Raw genomic sequence first — 22,560 nt, 5'->3', positions numbered from 1 at the left:
TGAATTCATTAAATGAAATAGTATCCTGTGCATTACCAATTACTGCTGTGGTTAGAAATGTGGAACCTCAAGGGAAAGTCACAAAAATACAAACATGATGACATTTAAAACCGTTTACTATAACATTCCTTCTACAATAAAACTGGAATCGAGAAGGTCGCACCATTATTTAAAACAAATGGTATGCCCAGGAAGCAGTTTACACAAAAGCAGAGCCAGAAACAAAATATAGATTTAAGATTCATGCAGGTGCTACTATTTTATCACATAGTGACATTTAATGCAGTTCATTAACAGAGTGGGTGAGGTGTAGATTAAATTAGACATGTGGGCTTTTCCAGGATCAGTTTCTTTTGGTAAACATGTTTGTCCACTCTGCCTAATTCATAGAAGACATCTGTAGCATCATTAGACCTACACAACCTTCATTTTATTCAGAAAGGTACCATATAATGCCACACAGTTCAGTGAATATTTTCCTTCCTTTTGCTCTTCCTACTCTATTCACAAAAAGTCATTTCAAAATACATGTTCATATCATTTGAAGGAACACTATTTACATCTTTTTAATTCCCTGCACACCACATCCATTCCTTATAAAATAGTGCTTCAACAGTGGACATTTCACCTTCCCATGGGCAATTGTGCCCCCCCCCCATATGCTGATCCTAGGCCAGGCAACTATCCACTAATCCAGAGCATTGCAATAGAGATAAGCAAGTGTTGGGCAATTTTGGGGAACCTGAGGGGAGACTGTAGAGTTGTTAAATTTGCAGTAAAAGGGGGAACACAGTAGGGTTCCGTAAGAAGAGTGCTCCAGGCGAGGCAAGCATTTTTCTCGGAAATTATGACTTCTGGAGCAATATTGCAGATTTATGCATCCCATAGTCCCTGTATACCCCTTGATTAGCATTGCTTTTTCATTAGTTGAGCTGCGCTTAGTCTAATTAGCCATCTGAGAATAAACCGATCTCCAATTGCATTAAGGAGGGTGACATATAATTAGATTTTGGAATATTTTACTCCCTATGTTTTGATGTTAAAATTAAACGTATTCTTGGCATTTGAACTAAACGTATTCTTGGGAGTGAAAACTATCATCATTCCCAATGGAGGCTTTTGTTATTGCCTTTGTTATTGCAGCAGTACAAACCAAAAAATATCTGCACTTGTGGCCTTTGTTGTGTGCTGTGAGCCAGCGCTGGGAGTTTCCTCGAACTCGCGCTATCTGTTCGGCCGCTCGCTTCCTGGAGGAGGCGGAGCTTCGGGCCGATCACGTGATCGCTCACGTGACTTCAGACGGACACAAAAGCACTCTCAGTGCAGCCGAGCGGCGAGAGGAATCGCCTTTGTTATTGCAGCAGTACAAACCAAAAAATATCTGCACTTGTGGCCTTTGTTGTGTGCTGTGAGCCAGCGCTGGGAGTTTCCTCGAACTCGCGCTATCTGTTCGGCCGCTCGCTTCCTGGAGGAGGCGGAGCTTCGGGCCGATCACGTGATCGCTCACGTGACTTCAGATGGACACAAAAGCACTCTCAGTGTACCCTCGCAGCGTTAAGCCCCGCAGGGTAAAGCCCGGAGTCTGACTGTTAAGCGGCTGTTAGGCGCGGAGGCGCTTAAGACAGGTAATTCTTAATTCCTCATTTTCCTTGGTTCGGGGGGATCTCACTAAACTCCACCATCACTAATCTAGAAAGAAAGTTAACAAATGAGACTCCGAAGCTCACCTCACTGGAAGAGATGGTTGATCAAGAAGGTTCATACCTTGGGGGGGAGGGCAGTACAACTCCTGATATCTTACCTCCTTCTCTACCAGGAATATCTTACCAACCCACTCAGTCTAGACAAAACATTACCCAAGCGGTTTGCCATCTGGCCCCTGAAGTACATGTGTCTCCTCCACTTATTCAGGAAGGGTGGAAAAGAGGACTGGAGTACACTTTAACGACAAAAAAAATACAAAGTAGGATTAATGACCACTTTGTACGAAAAAGAAATAAAAGCACCAACGATCTAGCAGACTCAAGGGTCATAGCTGGCCAGACTACCAGCACAATTCAGGAGAGTGATGCCATTCCTCCAACACTTATGGCTACTGACTGTGTTTATCAAATTGAACCATTACTGTTTAAAAATGGCCCAGCTTCCGCAGTTTTACAGGATGATCTTGAATTACAGGAAGTGCCCCCTACAACTAGTGAGAACACGCTTACAGCACTGAGCTTTGTTTTGAACTCTCTGGTCTCTGTATTCGAACTTTTGAAAGCAGAGGTTCAAACACAAGCAGGCATTTTATTAGAACTTGTAAATGAAGTATCAAAGAATGAGTCAACAACAACAGCACTCAATAATATCATGAATACGATTTTGATCCCAACAATAAAAGATTCACAAATTGAGGGAGTAAAACCAGGCTTGGATCTCACTCAAATATACTCCTTGCTGAAAGAAGAAGCTAAGAACAATCTCACAACTCAAGAATTCATAAGAAACCTATCCACGGAAACTCGAGACATCACAAATAAGAATCATCCGCAGACAGAAGAGGATCCTGTGGACTGCTTTGACGATACACCATTATCAAATTCAGTCCTAGAAGAATTTCGAAGACTAGCGAACGTTGAAATAGAGCCTATAATAGAGATTATGGAGAGTCCAAATAAAAACACAGTTGTAAACGTCCAAGATTCTCCCCAAATTGAAGCTAATTTAGATCTGGTTACGTCACGTCATCTCAAAAGAAGAAGAAAAAATAAGCAGAAAGAGAGGTTTTTATCAATTGACCCTCATTGTCATTCACAATTTGAGAAAACTCAAAAAAAACCAAAAAAACAAAAAAAGAGATCCTCAAATAAATCGGCAACAAATGCTTTCTTTAAAAAACTATCACTGAATGAAGAAAAGACCTCAGTTCCAGAAGTTGATGTATCTCCAGTTGCCGGCCCCTCTCAGAGTAAAAACCAAAAGCCCTCAAGACCCATCAAAAGAGGAAAGGGCCTAAATGGAAACTTAGTGACTCCCGTAAAATTAAGGAAAGCCCATAGCGACATAACATTTCAAACCACAAACACGGGCATGCAAACTGAGCCAATGAATCTTGTGAACGGAGCTTTTAATAACTCAGAAACAACCATGCCTAAATTGAAAACTAAGATAGCCCCCATTTTCTTAAAAAAGGGTACTAAAAAAACTGCGACCAGCAGAACGGCACCTCAAACAAGTGCAAGTAACATCAGATTGGCGCCCATCTTCCTAAAACCCATTTCAAAACCTGCGGTAGTAACCCCAATGGCCTCTCCTCTTGAGCTCAAACCAACTAATGACAATGTTCCAACAGGGTCCCTGGCCCATGAAGTAGACTGCCGGAATGGATTGGGAAAATCAAGAAACCTAGAGCTCTATCTACAAACCGGCTCAACGGAAGAGGAGGCAGATGGCCCTCACCATACTCCCATAGAGTGGGAGACAGAGCAGGAAATAGCTGACTTCTCAATTCCAAGGATTTGGTTCAGACTGGAAAGACCACTCGGGTATATGTCCCTTTGCAGATCAGTTCTTTTAGCAGAAATCAGAAAAAACTATAAGTTGTTTCTTTTTTCATCAGAAGACATCGAATACGTCAAATTTCCAGCTGTTAACGACAATTTTTTTGTGGAGGTCGGCCTCAGCTCAAGAAGAGCCTTCCAGGCATTAATTGGGAACAAAATTGAACTAGCAAGAGCAGGCCTGTTGGTATTTGAGCAGGAGGAGGAAGATGGATTCAGAAATCACACCAGTACATATAGAAACAGAGAGGAATCTCCAAGACTGAGAGGACCAGTCGGTCCACCGAGTGAACATTGAAGGACCCCTAACTCCGGCCCCAAACTAAGCGAGAACCTAATTATGAAATTACCGGAGATTATATCACAGGTCCTTTTGAACCTCGGCGAGGAGCAAATGAGCCTTTAAGCAAAATAGCCTTGGTCTCGTCTCCTGGAACACAAGAGGCTCTACTTTTCTAAAAAAAAAGCTACTAAAAAATAAACTACTAAAAGAATTTGATATTCTATTATTCCAGGAGACTTGGCTAGTAAACCCCATAGAGATAGAGGGGTTTACAGTTATAAGTCTTGGGGCCTCACAATAATCTAAAGGGAGACCGGCGGGCGGACTTCTTATGGTCCTCAAAAACTCGAGTATTCAGCAAATTTTCCCTCTCTGTAATAACGTCGCAGGCATTCAGGCCTGCAAAGTAGAGCTGGACTCAGACAATTCAAGAGTCACTCTAGTCCTCATTAATATATACTGGAATCCAGCCACTATAAAGCTGCAAGATTTCTTGGAACTCCTACAGACCATTTTAATAGCAGTGAAGACCAACTTCCAGGGAGCCCACATTATAGTAGCAGGTGATTTTAATGCAGACAATATCACCCTAAACAACAGCCGAAAGGGCAAACTATGGTGGGACTTTTTTTCCTCCTGGGACCTCGAAATGATCATTAAGCAAAATGGGGACAATGAAATAGAAAATCATACTTGGCGCCGTTGCTCTTCGAAATCCACATTAGATTATATTTTTGTAACACCAGGTCTCGCATCTTACTGCCCGACCCTAACCCTTAATTGGGAAGGAGGCAGTGACCACGCAAGCCTAGAACTTCGATTCTCGGCTTTACAGAGAGACATTAAATTAACATGTCCGCAGAAATTAGTCGGACTCAAGGGCAAACTGAGAGTGGTAAAATATAAATTTGGTGGGGAAAAATTAAACCAACTTTTAGAAGCAATTCCGGGACCGTCATGGACTGAGGAATTTCATCCCGAAAATTTCGGGAATTTCGTATGGTCAATTTGTCCACCACAGGTGACGAAAGCTGGAGGAAAACAAACACATTTTCATCATTATGATGAGGAAAGACACAAGCAAAAAAGGTCTCTTCATCATCTTATTCGTACTCTAAAAAAAAGGGGGGGGGAGGAGAACAACGAGAAACCATACAAAAAATCAGGAAAGCCAAACAATCTTATAGAAACTGGTCTCGTAACCACAAACATCAAATACAGCAAGAAGATGGGGAAAAGATGCTCCACTTGCTTAATGCCAACAACTACAGAAGCTTTTGGGCCGCGCTAAACCAACTGGAGACAGGCCACAATAGCTCTCTCTGCAACCTAGTTCCAGAGCAATCCTGGATTGACTATCTGACCAAGAACTTTGAACATCCAGGTACTAGAGATTTCACTGGACCCTCAGTAACCTGGTCATTATCATTTACTCAACAAGACATTTTTGACCTTATTCTTTCAGCATCTACATCAAAGGCAGCAGGACCGAATGGTCTAACCTATCAGGTTTTAAAAAATCACCCTACAATGTGGGCAAAGCTGCTTTTCCATCTCTTTCGGGAAATCATAAAGTCTGGCTCTTTTCCCCCGTCTTGGAAGAATGCACTTATTATTCCATTCTTCAAGGGGGCGACAGGCTCAAACCTGCTAGCTATCGACCAATCGCCCTCCTTGACATTGATAGCAAATTGTTTATGCGACTTCTCCTGAAAGATCTCACTCACTGGGTTGATACCAACGAAATTCTGTCCCGGCACCAAACGGGTTTCAGGAAAGGCCTATCTACCAGCTCAAATGGCCTTATCCTGAACCTTCTCAGTGAAGGCTCCAATGAGAAGAATGGCTCCCCACTTTTTGGGGCATGGGTAGATTTATCCAAAGCATTTGACTTGGTGGACAGGGCTCACCTCTGGCGGAAATTGCAAAATTGGGGGATTCCAGCACCCCTTTTGGCTATGCTCATAGAGCTTCACAGGAATACCACCATCAGGGTAAGACTGGATGACGCCGGCAACTTATCAGAGGCTATAGAGGCTTTTAAGGGAGTCCGGCAGGGCTGTCTAGGTGCTCCGTTGTTCTTCAATCTTTTTCTAGCAGACCTGGGGAATTTCCTTGAATCGGCCTCTATGATAGCACCTAGAATAAATGGGAGAAGTATACACTGGCTGGCCTACGCAGACGACATCGTCTTGCTGGATGGCTCGGCCCGGGGGCTGCAACAGCTCCTTCTCAAACTAAATGACTATGTCAAGCTCAATGGTCTTATAATTAACCCCTCGAAATCTAGAATCCTGGTATTCAAACATCCGAGAAAAAACCTTCCCTCCAGGAAATGGATCCTCAATGAAACGGAAATCCCCAGAGTTGAAGAGCTCACTTACCTGGGCTACGAAATTTTTGCATCTCCATCTATGAGTAAGATGTTACCAATTATTTTTGGCAAGACCTCTAAAATCATGGCCCAGATGAAGAATCTGATGGGGAGATTCTGCAAATTCTCACTATCGCCGCTTCTCAAATTCTATATTGGTAAAGCTGTACCAGTTCTTCTGTACGGCTTAGAAGTGAAACCTATGCTTTGGAATTACAATTGGAGCAAAACTGAGGGTCAGCTATGGAGAGCAGTATTAAACTTGCCTACGTGTACACCTCTTAGTAGCCTGCGATATGAACTGGGTCTGATCTCCCTAGGCTGTCGAGCAGATTGGAAGCTCTTGTCGCTATATCGCGATATTATCACTGCTAGGTCCTCGACTCTCCTTTTTGATGTATTGGGACATCACAAAAAGGCCAAATCAAAACAACTTCTTGCTCTGGAAAGAAAAGTGGGGGACATTTTACTCAGGCTGAACTCAACATTAGAACTTTTGATTGTCAATCCTCTGAAGATAAAAAAACAACTCGAAATATATGTTTGGATTTGTACGATTGAAGGAGTTAGGCTCTTAAACCCACCGAACCTCTTCCTGATAGTGGAGAGAAAAGTAGGCACATTACCACGTTACCTCCAAAAATTCCCCGACAAGAATATTCGAAATAATTTCCTCAGACTTAGATTAAATCTGGCTCATACCGGAGAAATTTTGGCTAAAAGACATCAGGGTGACAAAACCATAAAGCTCTGCAGGTCTTGCGACCCACCGAACCTACAAACATTGAGACATCTGTTGCTAGAGTGCGAGGGGACTTGGACTATAAGACGTCAGCTGCTTGGAAGATTCGTCGCTAGAGAAGAGTCCTTATTACAAGACTCCTTCTGGGACAGACTAATTTCCGGTCAGGAAGTTATGCTCACCACGGCAATAGTAAAGGTTCTAGAAAACTGCTCGATACTCACAAAGTATAGTTGAAGTATCGAATAATGGGTGAATATTTCTCGATCAATCTGTAAGACTTTGGTTGTTCCTAAAGTTCTTATTGCTCTTTTTATTTTTTTTTGTAAAGGTTTTCTTAGGAAAGCCATAAACAAATAAACAATACAAAAAAAAAAGCTTTGTTTTACTGTAACTTAAAACAGATCCTTTTGCAATTCACACTTCTTTGCACGTAGCAATTAATGTGAAATAAAATGTTAATTTTACATTACAGTTGCTCTATAGATTAGGTAGTAATATCTGTAGCACACCGCCATTCAGTGGTACTGCATGGCTGGTATCACCAAGCTTAATATATCCAAGAAGCTGAGAGAGTGGAAGCTTGGAGGCCGGCACCTATATGTACATTGTTTGCAATTCTATAGTTGGGAGAAATTTGTTTTTGGGGTGGATCATATACCTGGCCATGAGGGGAAAATAGAAGGTTAAGGATAGGGGATATGGGTGGAACCATGGGACATGCTGCATCTTGTAAGGAGGCATCGTAGCTGCTTATGTTCTATTAACCTATAATGATTGTAAAAAGGAGTAGGCTGTGTCCCTGGTGCAGGCATCCCTTACACTAAGTAGGATCTAATGGTCAATGGTGTCAAAGGAAACGGCAAGGTCCAACAGCATTCTAAAGGTTTCCTGCATTCACTGCACTGATGTGGTTTCTCATCTGTATATGTTTACTGGAACAAACTATTCAAATAATTACACTAAGTGCCAGGTGGCCTCTTGGTACCGAATTGGTATGCTGGTTCTCCAGAATATTCAATTAAGATCTATAGTTACTGATTCAACCATTACTTTAGGTGTATTCAAAATGTCAGTGTCCATTAATTTGCCTTAGGTCATAAGGCAAAGTGTTCCATAGGATGGGTACCTTAACGCAGAAGGTACAGTCTCCCTTTAGTATGCATTTCTAACAGCAGTGGTTCAACCAATTGTACATAAGCCACTGTCTGTGTACTAAAGGATACTCGAAACAGTTGTGGCTATATGGTCTACAGAGTTTTGGTATTATCTAGAACAAACTCAGTCCCACTGAAAAAGCACTTCCTCCTTTCTGAAACTTCTTCAAATGCAAAAGAGGTTTCCCCACATGCATGTCATCTCACATGGCAGATAAGAGCATCCTGTGTACTCCCACACAAATTACACTAAAATGGTTCTTCACTTGTATGTTTAGTTTGGTGCCTGATAAGATTACGTTTCCTACTGAAGCTTTTTCCACACTCGGTGCAATGATAAGGTTTCTCGCCTGTATGTGTTCTCTGGTGAGCGGTAAGGTCTCCCTTCTGAAGGAACCGCTTCCGACATTCAGTGCACTCATGAGGTTTCTCACCTGAATGTGCTCTCTGGTGGACAGTAAGATCTCTCTTCTGAATAAGACCTTTCCCACATTCAGTGCACTGATGTTTCTTACCTGTATGTGTTAACTGATGGTTAATAAGACTTACCTTCTGACTGAACCTTTTCCCACATTCAGTGCACTCATGAGGCTTCTCACCTGTATGTGTTCTCTGGTGGCAAATAAGATTTCCCTTTCCAACAAATCTTTTCCCACATTCAGTGCACTCATGATGTTTCTCGCCTTTATGAGTTAACTGATGGTTAATAAGAGTTCCCTTCTGACTGAACCCTTTCCCACACTCAGTGCACCAATGATGTTTTTCAGCAGTATGTGTTCTCTGGCGGCAGATACATGCATCATGCAAATGGAAGCTATTCCCACCTTCCATGCACTCATGATTTTCACCCATGCTGTCACACAGGGAATAAGCACGATGCTGGGATGACAACGTGTCACACATTCTGTGAACTGGTAATGTCTCTCTTCAGTTAGTATAGTCTGCTGCTTAATAATAGAACTCTATCCACTTTTTCCTAAATTCAGAGTGCAGCTGCCTTTTCTCATATGTAGGTCATTTAAGGTGACAAACCAGATTTTTCTTCTTACTGAAGCTTTGAAAAAGATTTAGTACTTGGATATTGTTTGCCCGTTCAAATTTAAAGATGTTTCCGAACATTTAAACCAACTGCCCTAACATGCAGGATGTGTATAAACTAGCACTCACATGTGTTCTATCAGAAATACACCATGTAAAGCAATCCAGAGGACAGCCCGTTTTAAAGAAGGAAAGGGGATGCACTCTGGATACTGACAGAGGGTAGTCGGTACAGTAATTCATCACAATAGTTCAAGTATACTGGTTTCACCGCAAAGGGAGCAATGGGTCACAACATGTCACTAGGGGCCTTCGGAGAAAAACAAAAAGGCTGTTCATTCTGTACATCAAAGTTGCTTTCATTAGTCTATAATGCTAGATATTTATTGTAGGTCTGTGTTGCTGGGTGTTGCCACAAAGATGTTCCATGGATGGAAACCAACACATATTGAATAGGCTTCTCAATCCCAGTTCCTGAATTCTTTAAAAATACAACTAGACTACACTTGTATCCTTCTAAGATGTTGGGACATTTCAATCACTGTTGTTGCACTTTGGGGGAATCAATCACCTATTAAAAGAAAAGGAGATGTACAATATTAGTTTCAACATGTTCACCATCACACGCAACAGGAAGACAGGTTCTCAGTAGTAGTGATGTGCCTTAGTTAATTATTCATGTATTACATAATAAAACTCTGATGTTCCATCTATATGGGGCAGCCACCCTAAGGCAGCAGGGTAGTGGTGCTCCAATGATGATGATAACATATAAATTGAAATAAAGGACATACAGCACAAATAGTGTGGTTCATTTTTACCTAGAACATTTTAATATCTAAACACATGAGAAAAAGATCTGACAGGATAAATTAACAGAACATTTTTAATGGATATCTAAATCATCAGGATAAGGCATATATGTTCTACTATCTACAGATGTGGAGCAGGTGCAAGTGGATCTAGATCACCTGGCCTAAGCCCCACCCACCTGGCACCTTCCTGGTTGCCGCTGTTTTCCCCACTTAGCAAGCCCCACCCACCTGGCACCTTCCTGGTTGCCGCTGTTTTCCCCACTTAGCAAGCTCCACCCACCTGGAGCCTTCCTGGTTGCCACTCTTTTTTCCCTACTTAAGGAGCCCACCAGCCTCTTTTCCTTTGCAGATGGGGAACAGGTGCAAGTGGATCTAGGTCACCTGGCCTAAGCACCACCCACCTTCTTAGCCCTGCCTCTTCCTTCCTGCTCTTAACTCTTAGATCAAGGGAGTCTCTCACCCAGGCATCCAAAGTGAAGGGCAGATGAAGTAAAGGGCAATTCCTGTTTGGAACTGTACGGACCAGGAGGACCCAGGGCCCAAACCCCTGCTCAGACTCAGTTCCTTCCTTCTTTCCTTCCTTCCTTCCTTCCTTCCTTCCTTCCTTCCTTCCTTCCTTCCTTCCTTCCTTCCTTCCTTCCTTCCTATAAATAAACAATCATATCAGATCTTATTTCCTCATCAAGGAAAAAGCTCCCCTTATAGAAAGGATAAAGGCATGTGTTTCACAGTATGTCAGAGGTTTGTTCCCAATCGTATACATCCTTTGACCAGTCTATTATATAATCAGTGATCAATACATTACCTTTGGGCAAATATATATTGCCCCAAAGGAAAATATATAGCCAACATACAGAAGAAGGAAGTACTGAATTGATATTTAAGGAAAAATCGCTCAGGAGTAGCTTACGCAGATCAAACAAGTGACACTTTTGTGGTAAGGTGCCTTACCTTTGTTTTTTGTAGCACCTTTATGGGGACTTGAGTAGCATTTTAGATTTTTGGATTCATGTATATAGACTGTATGATGTTAAGACAGCACTACATATTTTGAAACAAAGATGTGTGATGTGTCCCCTTAACGTTTCTTCCATTTTGAACAGTAATTCTTTGCTGTAATGCTATTCGCACTTTCTAAGTGGCTGTTGAATTTAGGCTCATATTTGTTGTTCCTTCAATCGAATTTAATGTCCTTTCATCATAGACAAGCATGCGTCTCCCACCCACTGTCAGAGGACATCCTGCACATCATCCTATTTGGAATTATAACTATTCTTTTATAATGCAATTAATACCAATGAGTGGTTTCTAAGCATGGGATCGGGATTCAAAACTACTGTGTTGCACTGCGCTGTCTTGCTTCCAAGACAAACGTATTGCATCTGAGCTATCCTTTCTCCCCAAGTATATCGTCATCCATCCCTTTGCCCGCATTGTACAACTTCTCTGTTTAAAGCTATTGCATCGTGCCTATTACATCAGTCATTAGTCAGCATTTCAGAGATGGCAGGTGTCTCACTGAGAGGAATAAGAGTAGGACAGAGACTTTGTCTACACATCTTGAGAAGAAGAAAAGTATTTGGGGAAACAGGGGCAACTCTGAGGAATTAGACCATCCACGGTCGCCTGGGATTTTTTGGAAATTTTAACTAAAATTGAATGATGGTGGATCAACCTCCGGAAAATGTGTGGGGCTAATCCGCACACATGTTCCTATGCTCACTGCACGACATATGCATAGACCTGTGTACTCTGGATGGACACAGCCAACAAGTGCAGTCCCAGTCATATTTAGTTGGGATCTGACAGGTGGAGTACACAATGCATCTACAGAAGGGGGAGGGCCAAACCTTCCCACTGCCATGGCCAACCTAATTAACTAACAAAGGATCCATGGCTCCGCCATGTTCTTTTGTTGAGCCCTTTAGCTGGTTTCAACATTTGCATAAGAATCAGAGTTTAATTCAAACAGGCCCACATGGGACTTGGCTGCAGAGGCTAACCAAGGAGACAGGAAACCCCAACAACCTTTCATATGCAACTGTGTCAACCTGATGCCAGTTAGCGTCCTCATTATCGATTCACAGTGAAATGTCATGACTGGGACGGCGCCTTTACAGTAGTCATTTTTGCAGGGAAACCCCATTCAGAAGGGATGAGTATGTGTTTTGATGGAGCCAGAAAGTCTGGTCTCGCTGCAGCTTCAAGGGAGACCTGCCGCTTTGATCAGTAACCATAGAGAGCTCCACTAACTAGAGGGACCTTTTGATCCACAACAGACAGGAAGATGGTACTTAGTATGACATGTTTTCACCCCTTTACCTTTTCTTTTGCAAAGCTCTCTGGTTATGACCTCGCATACAGGAGATTATTTGTGGGGACTCAGGATGTGAATGTCTGGATCTCACTGAACGAAGAGTTTGCACATCAATCTCATTTGGTTGAACGTTGAACTTTTTTTTCATCTTGCGGAGCGATTCTTGTGCCTCTCTCTGAGGGGAATCTTTAAACAGTAGAATTCCTTTGTGGAACCTCATGGAATACACACCGCCCTACTTATCTGATTGTGCACAACAAAGGAGGTAGTGTGTTTTACAGAATTACATAGAAGCATTGAGTACCTTATCTGTTGCTGAATTGTAAGCTCCTTAAGTCGAGTCTTTTCCTGTGGCTGGAACAGCAGTTATACAGCTCATTTCAATGTCATGGGAGAACTAATATGAGGCTCATACAAGGTCTTTCTATAGGTTTCCAAAAGGTAGGGAAGCAAAAAGGAGAGTGATTAGGAGGGCAGGTGAGAGAGGAGGGGGTATGATTAGTCTGTTCACAGACACCACCCATTACCCTAGGGTAGTTGCTATGGCGGAGAGGGGCTCATACCCACAAAAGCTCATTCCAGCTGAGCCAAAATATTTATTAGACCAGGTAACATTTTCTGTGTGCTGTAATGAACCCTGTGGAATCATCACTGATTCCCCTGCAGTGACATCCTCCCATGTGGCCAGGGGACAGTAGTTGATATCTGATCCTGAACCTGGAGGTGGATTTATGGGGGGATCACAAGGGAGGAGATAGCTGTCGGGAGAAGGTTTTGATGCCATCAGAAGAGACACTTTATTCTCCCTTTCCTCCTGAAGAGGACCTTATAATATCCAAAGTCGTGATGGCTTGTTGTCATCCAACAAATCCACCCCATTGTAAAAGCCATAAACCCTTCCTTTTTCTCACTCTAGTCAAAATCCCTTTTATACCTCAAACATACACAACATCTCCTGCTTCTGATGTTTTCTGACTAAAACCTTTGAATATCATCATCTCAGAAATAAAATAACATTTATGGACTTCATCTCCCATAATCCCTGTGGTGCTGAGACGAGGAGGAGGACACAAGAGTTTGTACAGATCGACAATAGCTCAAATAACAGCAAGCAGACTAGTTGGTTTAAAACCCTGAATTGTGCAGGACCTTTAATATCAGAAGCCACACTTCAGAGGAGTTTGGCTGCTGATTTTGCAGTCTTTGGCAGTCTGTGTCAGCGGTGTTGAGCAAGAAAAACAAGGAGGAGGGTCGCTGCCTGCAAAGTCTATGGTCCCGGCGTGAGGACGATGAAGTACAGAGCTACAGAGCCTCCCCCATTTCCCCCGCTGTACCTGCAACTGGCACCGGTAAATAATTACGAGGAAGTACAGACAGGTAGTAGTGCAAAACACACTCCGATAATCACTTCCCCCACCTCATCCATGCAACCTCTCACCCGCGATTCCCATAGAAATAACTCCCTGAAATCAACAAAAGTTTTAAGCCCACCCACAAACTTGCACAGAGCCGAGCATTATCAGGCTCATAACATAACATTGTGTATGGAGGCGCAGCTCAACTATACACTTCCCAGACCTACACGAGGCACGAGTCAAACCCCAAGACACTGCTTTCATCTTTCAAACAAATGTACTTTACAATCCCGTGTCTCTATTCCGGAACCCACAGCAGTACTTGCATGACTGCTCAGCCGAGAAAGTCCTTGCCCCAAACTCATTCACCGGAACCAATCGAAACAGATTGTGAAATAAGCTGTGAAACCAAAGGGAGAGCAGGAAAGGTCCTTCCTGCTTTGGATCCAGGTTCCATCAAAACGGCAAATCGAGATTCACACAAAGAAGATCTTATGAGTGCTGCCACCGGCCGGGACAAATGGCGAAAAGGAACAACACCCAGCTAGATCTCATGACGAGACATGAACATGGAAAAACTGTGTTAACCCCAAAACATCAGGCATTCTGAAAGCAACTAACACAGGATAAGCTGTTTCAATGGGCGAGACGAAACCACAAAGCCGGCCTCTGTGTAGAACTTCTAGTACATCAAAAACATCACGTCCACCTGGGAAACCCAAATCAAACCTCAAATCTAAAGCTTTCCCACTTCCTAGCGGCAGTGGCCATGACAGCCTCGAAAAACAGCAACAAAATGTCTCAGAGTCAGTAAAAACATCACGGACCTACAGGAAAATAAACTCTCAAAAGACCACCTTCTACTGCCACTCTTGCAGCTTTTTTCCATAAACAGAACACACATGGGAACTCTCCGACGCAGAGATCCTTGTAGTGATACACAAAATTGCAAATTTGCCAATCAGGGCTTTAGATGACAGCATTAGCCGCTGAAAGCCAATAGTTTATTCAAAGTATGTGCCAAAAATGCTGACAGTAGCCTGTTGTAGCACTTCCATTACGCAGTAGTGAGCTACAAGGAATATGCAGGCCTAGTAGGGGTGGTAGGTCACATTATGCATTGTAGATAGACAGGCAGGGCGAAGGCCCCAGCTCTGTAGCTAATAGACATTATTGGAGTGTTTGGAACATTATGGCACCTATATAGCGCTTAGATAGCCAATCTTAAGCGCTATGAACACTAAGCTATGAGTGCATGCCTTTTAGAGCTTGCTCACATGTGGTTAATTCATCTGGGCTTCTCTTAGAATATTCTGCCTTTCTAACTGTAGCCCTGCATGGTTTCGTAAACTAATCTTCTTTTCTCTGGGAAGGCACTGATAAGACATTCCTGAGCTTTCGCGCAGATGGGCTCCAGGCAGGGAGGGGCACAGAAAGGAGCACAGTGGAAATTCACAGAGTTGGGTTTTTCCATGAGCAAGCCTATATTTTGCACAGGGAAGCTTCTAGAACTGTGCGTCATGGACTGACAGCACAAGATTATAAAAATGCATGCCCACATGACTCAGGTGGGAGATCGATCTGTGGACTTGGTTCGAGCAAGATCAAGTGTCCGGAATCTGTTGCTCTGTCGGCACCCTGCAGCGCTGTGTGGGGCTTGTTACAGCTAGCTTATGAGGGCCAGGGTCTCCCAGTGCTGATTGAAGGGGCGTAAGACTGTGTTTCTCTATGTTTCTCTAAGTTGTATGTTTCTCTATATTTTGCATTTCCTAAGTTTTGTGCTTTGTAATCTTCTCTAACTTGAATCCCAAAATGTTGCTGAAATTCACTGTTCAGCATAAATACTAAAACTTTTTGAAGGTGTCATTTGTCACTAGCATGAGTTCACTGCTCGGCACAATAGAAACTGTATTTTGGGCTGAATTGGGTCATTTTTGCTCTAAGGGCTGGTTCCGAGGAAGATTTTCCCAATATCAAGACATTTGGTGGCAGCTTGGGGATTCGTGCAGAGCAGTGCCTTGCTGTGAAATGACAAATTGTGTGAGAGAACAATGTGCAGAGTGAGGAGCAGTCTGTCACATTTCCTTGGTGGTTTCACTGCAGCTCTGAGACACAAAAGACAGCAACGTTGTGTCGGCTTGCCGTGGCCGATAGCTTGTGTGGTTAAGACTCCCTTCAGTAAATCAGTCGTGGCTGACTTATTGCTTTGGAATGAAGCCAGGGAGCACAAGGTGATAAACAAGCGGGAAATGGCTATGTTTAAAGCGCTCCGATGAATGGTCAAGAAAGATTTATGTTCAATTTGGAAAGAATTTTATCATGCGGTTTCCCCAAGTTTAAAGTTGCAATTTGAAATGCAAAGTGAGACGGAGTTCTCAACTCTATTCTGTCATGAGGGCAGGAAAATAGTTGCAAGGATTTGACATGCAAATTGTGAACAGTAATTCAACCATTGATTCAGCCCCAGTGTGCTAGCGAGTGGGGGGCTGTAATGTAAGGAGGCGAAGGTTCGCTTTTTTAATGTATGCTTTTGAAGTGTTGACATTACTGAAGATACCGTGGTAATGAGCCGTGTTTAAGAGAAAGAGTAACATCTGTGTTGAGAGCCTAAAGGGTTTGTTTTTCTTTTGGCAACTGTAAATTCCATGTGCTGGTGGTGCATTCTGTTTAAGGAAACACACTAAAATGGCTACATTACATTTTAGCTGTGCCATGCTTACAATGGGTGAGAGACTCACTTAAAAAAGGAAGTGAGTGAATGGTATTTGGATTTTCGATTTTTGTGTATTGATTTGGAATTGCAGAATCAGTTTGCAATGGTTTGGGGGGAAAAGACAATTTATATTTTTTCTAAATTGCCCCTGGAGTATTTTTGACTGTTCACACGCTATGCCATGGATTTGTACTGTTGTGTTATAAGTGATATATGTTTTGGAAATAGTGACCTGTTGACTGCGGTACATGGTGAAAAATGTTGTTGACACATTAACAGCCCACAAGCAGTATAGAGTGTGGGTTGCTCTTGCAGAGAAAAAAAACGTGCAGGGAGCTGCACTACACATGACATGTTTTAAATGCACTGAAATAATTGGTTTTAATTTGGCAATGGTACAACAGAATGAAAAATCTGTGTGTGATAAGACAGCACAAAGATTTAGTGATTTGGGGGTTCTTTTTAAAGATCGCACATTGCATTGGAGTGAGTTTGTGAAGCCAAACTACAAGGTTACGAGGAAAAAGAAAGAAAAATGTATGCCTTTACATGGAACATTGATCAGTTCAAAACAGGTTCCAACAGGCTAAAAGACGCTTTGACATTTTGTAAAAATTACATTGAGTAGAATCTGATGACAAGAAAAAGTGCCTCTTTTGAAAATAAGAGTCTTGCTGTGCAGAGCTTGTGCCTTGAGGATAACTTGCACAGTCTTGGGCGAGGTGCGCGAAGAAAAAAAAAAAAAACCTGTTGGAGGAAGGCAGAAAAGCAGAATACTGCGCTCCTGTTCAGTGAAATGGTGTTTACAGAAGCTGGCAGATATGGGAGCTTTTCTGAGTTGCTGAAGCAGTGCAGGGAACAGTTAATCTGGATGAACTGTCTGAAACAAGTGCCTTCCATTGAAGTCGCCCCAGTTTATGAGTTATAGGCAAAGAGATAAGTTTGCTGCGTGCTCATGGCACTGCCATGTGCACAGGAAAGATAAACAATGACATTCCTGCATTCCATCCCCTGTGAGAGACACCGTCAGTGTGAGCAACAACTGAGGAGGGGGTGCAAAGACAGAATGCTGAAACAGAACTGAAGGCAATAATTGCTGTGAGTGAGAAATTGAAAAAGAGTGCAATCTACCTTACTTCTGATGTAAGCATGCTTTCCAACACCGGCATGCAATAACAGAGCTGATCAGAAGTAAAGAATTTGCCCAGTATCAACACTGGAAGGAAAACAAACGCTGCATGCAGAATGGCAGACGGGCACATCACATCTGAACATTTGGGGAACCTGTTCATCTGTGAATGGGCTAAGAAAAGACAGCTGCCCATTTCAAGAGACATTGCCGTGCAAGCTGCATCCCCATGCGCCATGTGATGTGATGTGAAGCAAAGCGACATTGCCGTGCAAGCTGCATCCCAGTGCTCCATGTGATGTGAACTGAAGTAAAGCGCTGTGCACTGGAGAAGAAACCTCTAGGCGCTTTGAGAAGTGAAAATACACAGCTGGCAAAATGCAAGCTACATTGCCAGGGCTGGAGTAACTGACAAAGACATTATGGTGTTCCAGATGGAAGCAAACTGACAAAGGTAGCCGTTTTGCAAGAGACAACATGCAGAGCGGGGTTTTGGAGTATAACATGAACACTGCACGTTAGCCATTATCCAGAAGCCTCACGGCTTAGTGCAAGAATGAATGATTTGTTGAAGCAAATAAAGAAACTGACTTAGACTATCGCGCTCAAAGGGGTGGCCCAAGAAGTCAGCAGACACCCTTTGGGAAAATGACAAGTGGAAAACCAGAGGCTTGAAAGACACAAGCTGTATGGAGAAAAATAAACAAAGCTGCTTGTGCAACTGCAGGCGGTATGGGACTGAAGGACTTTACCTTTGAAAAAATGGAGTGATGCCAGCAGGGCAACCTAAATCAAGATCATGAGACACTGGAAGCAAGTTGGCACCTGGCATTCGTGATCGCTCTGGTGACAAAGAAAAGCATTGATCCATTGAGAAGTGCGACCTGGGTACTTATTATATGGCTTTTGTAAAATCACAGATCAGTCTGAAGCACCATTGACCAACTAGGATCACATTGCACAAATGAGTTTGTGATTAGGCAGTTACACCCCGTATGGTTGAGTGCAAATAAGCCCCCAGAAACATGCAGAAGGGTGACAAATAATTGCAGTAGCAATGATAAAGTGTGTAGTTACCTGATGAGACTTCTGATGGTGGGGGTGGTGTTAAGGGAAAGGGTGGATAACGCTGATATTGAAGTTTTGATGACATCCTAACATGAGGAATAATGATATTATACTTTTGATGAAATCCTAACATTTCTGTTTGTATTTTGCCTAGGCAAAAAACCAAGACAGTTGCATGCCATGATTGGGGTAGATGTGTGCAATTTGCGGGTGACACTGATCAGTCAAGCAGACGCATTCTCAGAGAAAGCGAGTCACTGCGAGATGATATGTGAACTTTGAACTTGTCCTGCACCGCACTCAATGCTGCTAGCATGCATGACGTATGAGCACATTTGTTCTGCAACCTGCGAAAGGTGTCCAACAGAGTAATAACTTTTGCTGAACTGGCACGGTGCAGACTTGGCTAGTTATCAAACATTTGATGCTGCACATTCAAATGATTCAGTTGCTGGAAATAACCTGGTTGATATGTTTTGCCTTTCTTGTTTAAAGGACTGTGGACAATGAGTTGTGGACTGTGACATCATGCACCACAAACAGCTGTGTGACACAGCACTTGAATGCTAACACATTGAAAAATGGTTTTTAAATGCACTTTTTGAGATGAGTCTGAAAAAACGAAATGTTTTGCTCTTCCAACTGAATTGCTTTAACCAGAGATATTTTGCCTTTTCTAAAACTACTACGTTGCACGTAGGTAGGAAAATGATTTATGAATTGTTGGGGCAGCAGGATTATGCAAGCAGGAGCGTAATTTATTTTGAGATAAAATGAGTGCGCACACCAAAGTCAGCTGTGCGTTGGTTAAGGTTCTTAATTTGTAGTAATGCTGCCAAGTGTGTGAGCTCGAATTTGAGATGGTAACCTTTGAAACACTGGATACTTTTACAGCCAGCCTTAAGGCGGGTAAATGAAACCATGACTGACTTGATATTTGATTTTATGACACAGTGTGTGACACGGTTTTTGTTAAACCAACCAGTTTCATGTTTTTGTGGGGACAGCTGTCTCCAGCACACTAATGCAAAGAGTCACCTTTTGATTGTAGACATGTAGAATAATTCCTTGGAAAAGCGCTACAAATGAGTATCCACATGGAATTGCTAGCGTACTGGCCTGGCACATTGTCGGGCATCTTTTGTCACTGACTCATATGACTGGTGTTTATGAAATCCTAGGCCCAAATGTTTCAGTGAATGGATCCAACAATTTGTTTTATGTTTTTTCTGACCAAGAACTGCAGCGAGTGTTCTCGCCAAGATTTTATGGACTATAACTTGACTAAATGCATTTCACACAATGGTGTGATGAAACAGCCACTGCCGGATGGTAGTATGGTGTTTGTAGCTAAAACTAATATTGTATATGGTAGGCATCCCACTTGGAGAAGGGTATTCTCCAAGTCACACAAGGTAGAAACTGTGAACATGTTAGATTTTCCAGTAGTAAGGCAACATTTAAATTGTAGGCTGGTAATGCACACCTCTATTATTACAGTGATACACTTAGACATAGATTTATCACAAGGCAATGTTTCCTTAGTACTACCAAGCTGCTACAAATGGAGTCCATTTCTATGGCCCATCACCAGAATGCACGTAGCTAGGGAGCTTTATTCATTAATTGCGGGAGCAGCGGGGGGGTAACAGGAGCTTTAAACGATTTTGACATAGAAACTGTGCACAATAAGCTAGCCACTATGGGTTCTGATGCCAGCTCTGCTATAAAACGTCTGGCCTAGTGGGGCCCATTGATACGCCCAACACTGCTACAAGTATTGGCAACCACTGCAGATGGCAAAACTTTAGTTATGAAGACACTTTTTCTGCCATAGGGCAGGTCAACAAGACTGCTAAATACACACGATGCATTTTATGTCAAACATTGTTTAATCAGCAGGTGTTGGCTTTTCACTCTGAGTGGGGGTGACCATCCTCAACCCACTGGCACACAGAGCTACAGTTACCAGCAAACATATGGATCAAATTGCTTGCTTTTGATTGCATGAATAACACATGCAATGCTTTAATGCAAATTAGTAGAATTGTTTTTATTTAGATAACCTGGTGCCCATGGGTTCACCTTGCTCATGAAATTAGATGGTTTCTGGTTGGGTTCCACATACATGGGGGAAGTGTCTAATCACACAGCCCATAGTCACGTTTGAATGCCCTGGGATCAGGGGGAGGGTAGGCCCTTAGAGTGAAAGGCTGCCAGGTTTTAGAATTGGTAACCATACATAAATGCAATAGTGCATTGTAGATTAGACTACACCGGATTGCCTTGACAATCTAACTGCATGCTGCTTTTTAACTGACAATCAGTTATACAATAATTATTTAGGTATTTTTGTGTAGGCCAGGTTTTGGCAAGGGTATATGTCACTGTTCACTTTGTGTACATTTTTGTTTAGGTAGTGTTTTTTCTAACCTTGCATGCCACGCTGACTAACCGCTAGAAGATAGTTTGCTTAAACCTCTTGCGAAGCCCCAAGGTCTTTATCACTGTACTACATGCTATGTTGATGGGTATTAGTCAGCATTGTCGCACACACTTTGAATAGGCGTGGAGTGTAGTGATACACAAAATTGCAAATTTGCCAATCAGGGCTTTAGATGACAGCATTAGCCGCTGAAAGCCAATAGTTTATTCAAAGTATGTGCCAAAAATGCTGACAGTCTGTTGTAGCACTTCCATTACGCAGTAGTGAGCTACAAGGAATATGCAGGCCTAGTAGGGGTGGTAGGTCACATTATGCATTGTAGATAGACAGGCAGGGCGAAGGCCCCAGCTCTGTAGCTAATAGACATTATTGGAGTGTTTGGAACATTATAACACCTATATAGCGCTTAGATAGCCAATCTTAAGCGCTATGAACACTAAGCTATGAGTGCATGCCTTTTAGAGCTTGCTCACATGGGGTAAATTCATCTGGGCTTCTCTTAGAATATTCTGCCTTTCTAACTGTAGCCCTGCATGGTTTCGTAAACTAATCTTCTTTTCTCTGGGAAGGCACTGATAAGACATTCCTGAGCTTTCGCGCAGATGGGCTCCAGGCAGGGAGGGGCACAGAAAGGAGCACAGTGGAAATTCACAGAGTTGGGTTTTTCCATGAGCAAGCCTATATTTTGCACAGGGATGCTTCTAGAACTGTGCGTCATGGACTGACAGCACAAGATTATAAAAATGCATGCCCACATGACTCAGGTGGGAGATCGATCTGTGGACTTGGTTCGAGCAAGATCAAGTGTCCGGAATCTGTTGCTCTGTCGGCACCCTGCAGCGCTGTGTGGGGCTTGCTACAGCTAGCTTATGAGGGCCAGGGTCTCCCAGTGCTGATTGAAGGGGCGTAAGACTGTGTTTCTCTATGTTTCTCTAAGTTCTATGTTTCTCGATATTTTGCATTTCCTAAGTTTTGTGATTTGTAATCTTCTCTAACTTGAATCCCAAAATGTTGCTGAAATTCACTGTTTGGAATAAATACTAAACTTTTTGAAGGTGTCATTTGTCACTAGCATGAGTTCACTGCTCGGTACAATAGAACCTGTATTTTGGGCTGAATTGGGTAATTTTTGCTCTAAGGGCTGGTCCCGAGGAAGATTTTCCCAATATCAAGACAATCCTAGAAAGCGCACAAGATACACCGGCCTCTTTATCAGAAAGGGAACATGATCCCAGATCACCACGCACTAGCATAGGTACTTCTCTGCCAGTAAAACCAGCAGTAAAAAGATGGCACTTTGCACTACCATCAAATGTAACGAATTCACCCGTTTTTAAAAACCTCTTTCAAACCAGAATCCAACAACTACACCAGCTCACTGAGCTCTGACTCAATTATCTTAACAGAGTCTTTATCAACTGCAAAAGGACCCCAAATATTGGAACTAACAACTGACGAACCTCGAAGAATACAATCTGAAACCACATGAGACTTTCAAAAACAAACAACTATGGAAGTAACAAAACTACTGGAAATGACCACCACGAGAAACACCTTGGATAAAATAAACGGTTGTGT

The 22,560-nt window shown here is 42.6% G+C and overlaps 1 pseudogene; it reads right to left on the bottom strand.

The window, feature by feature from the left end:
* Nucleotides 1-8,299: 8,299 nt before the first annotated feature.
* Nucleotides 8,300-8,953, bottom strand: LOC138568881 (zinc finger protein 182-like; annotated as a pseudogene).
* Nucleotides 8,954-22,560: the final 13,607 nt, after the last annotated feature.

This window comes from Ambystoma mexicanum, chromosome 2q (genome assembly GCF_040938575.1).
Source record: "Ambystoma mexicanum isolate Mex_15411 chromosome 2q, UKY_AmexF1_1, whole genome shotgun sequence".
Taxonomy (NCBI): domain Eukaryota; kingdom Metazoa; phylum Chordata; class Amphibia; order Caudata; family Ambystomatidae; genus Ambystoma; species Ambystoma mexicanum.
Note: the sequence above shows the minus strand (reverse complement) of the source record. Positions and strands in the feature narration are given on the sequence as shown.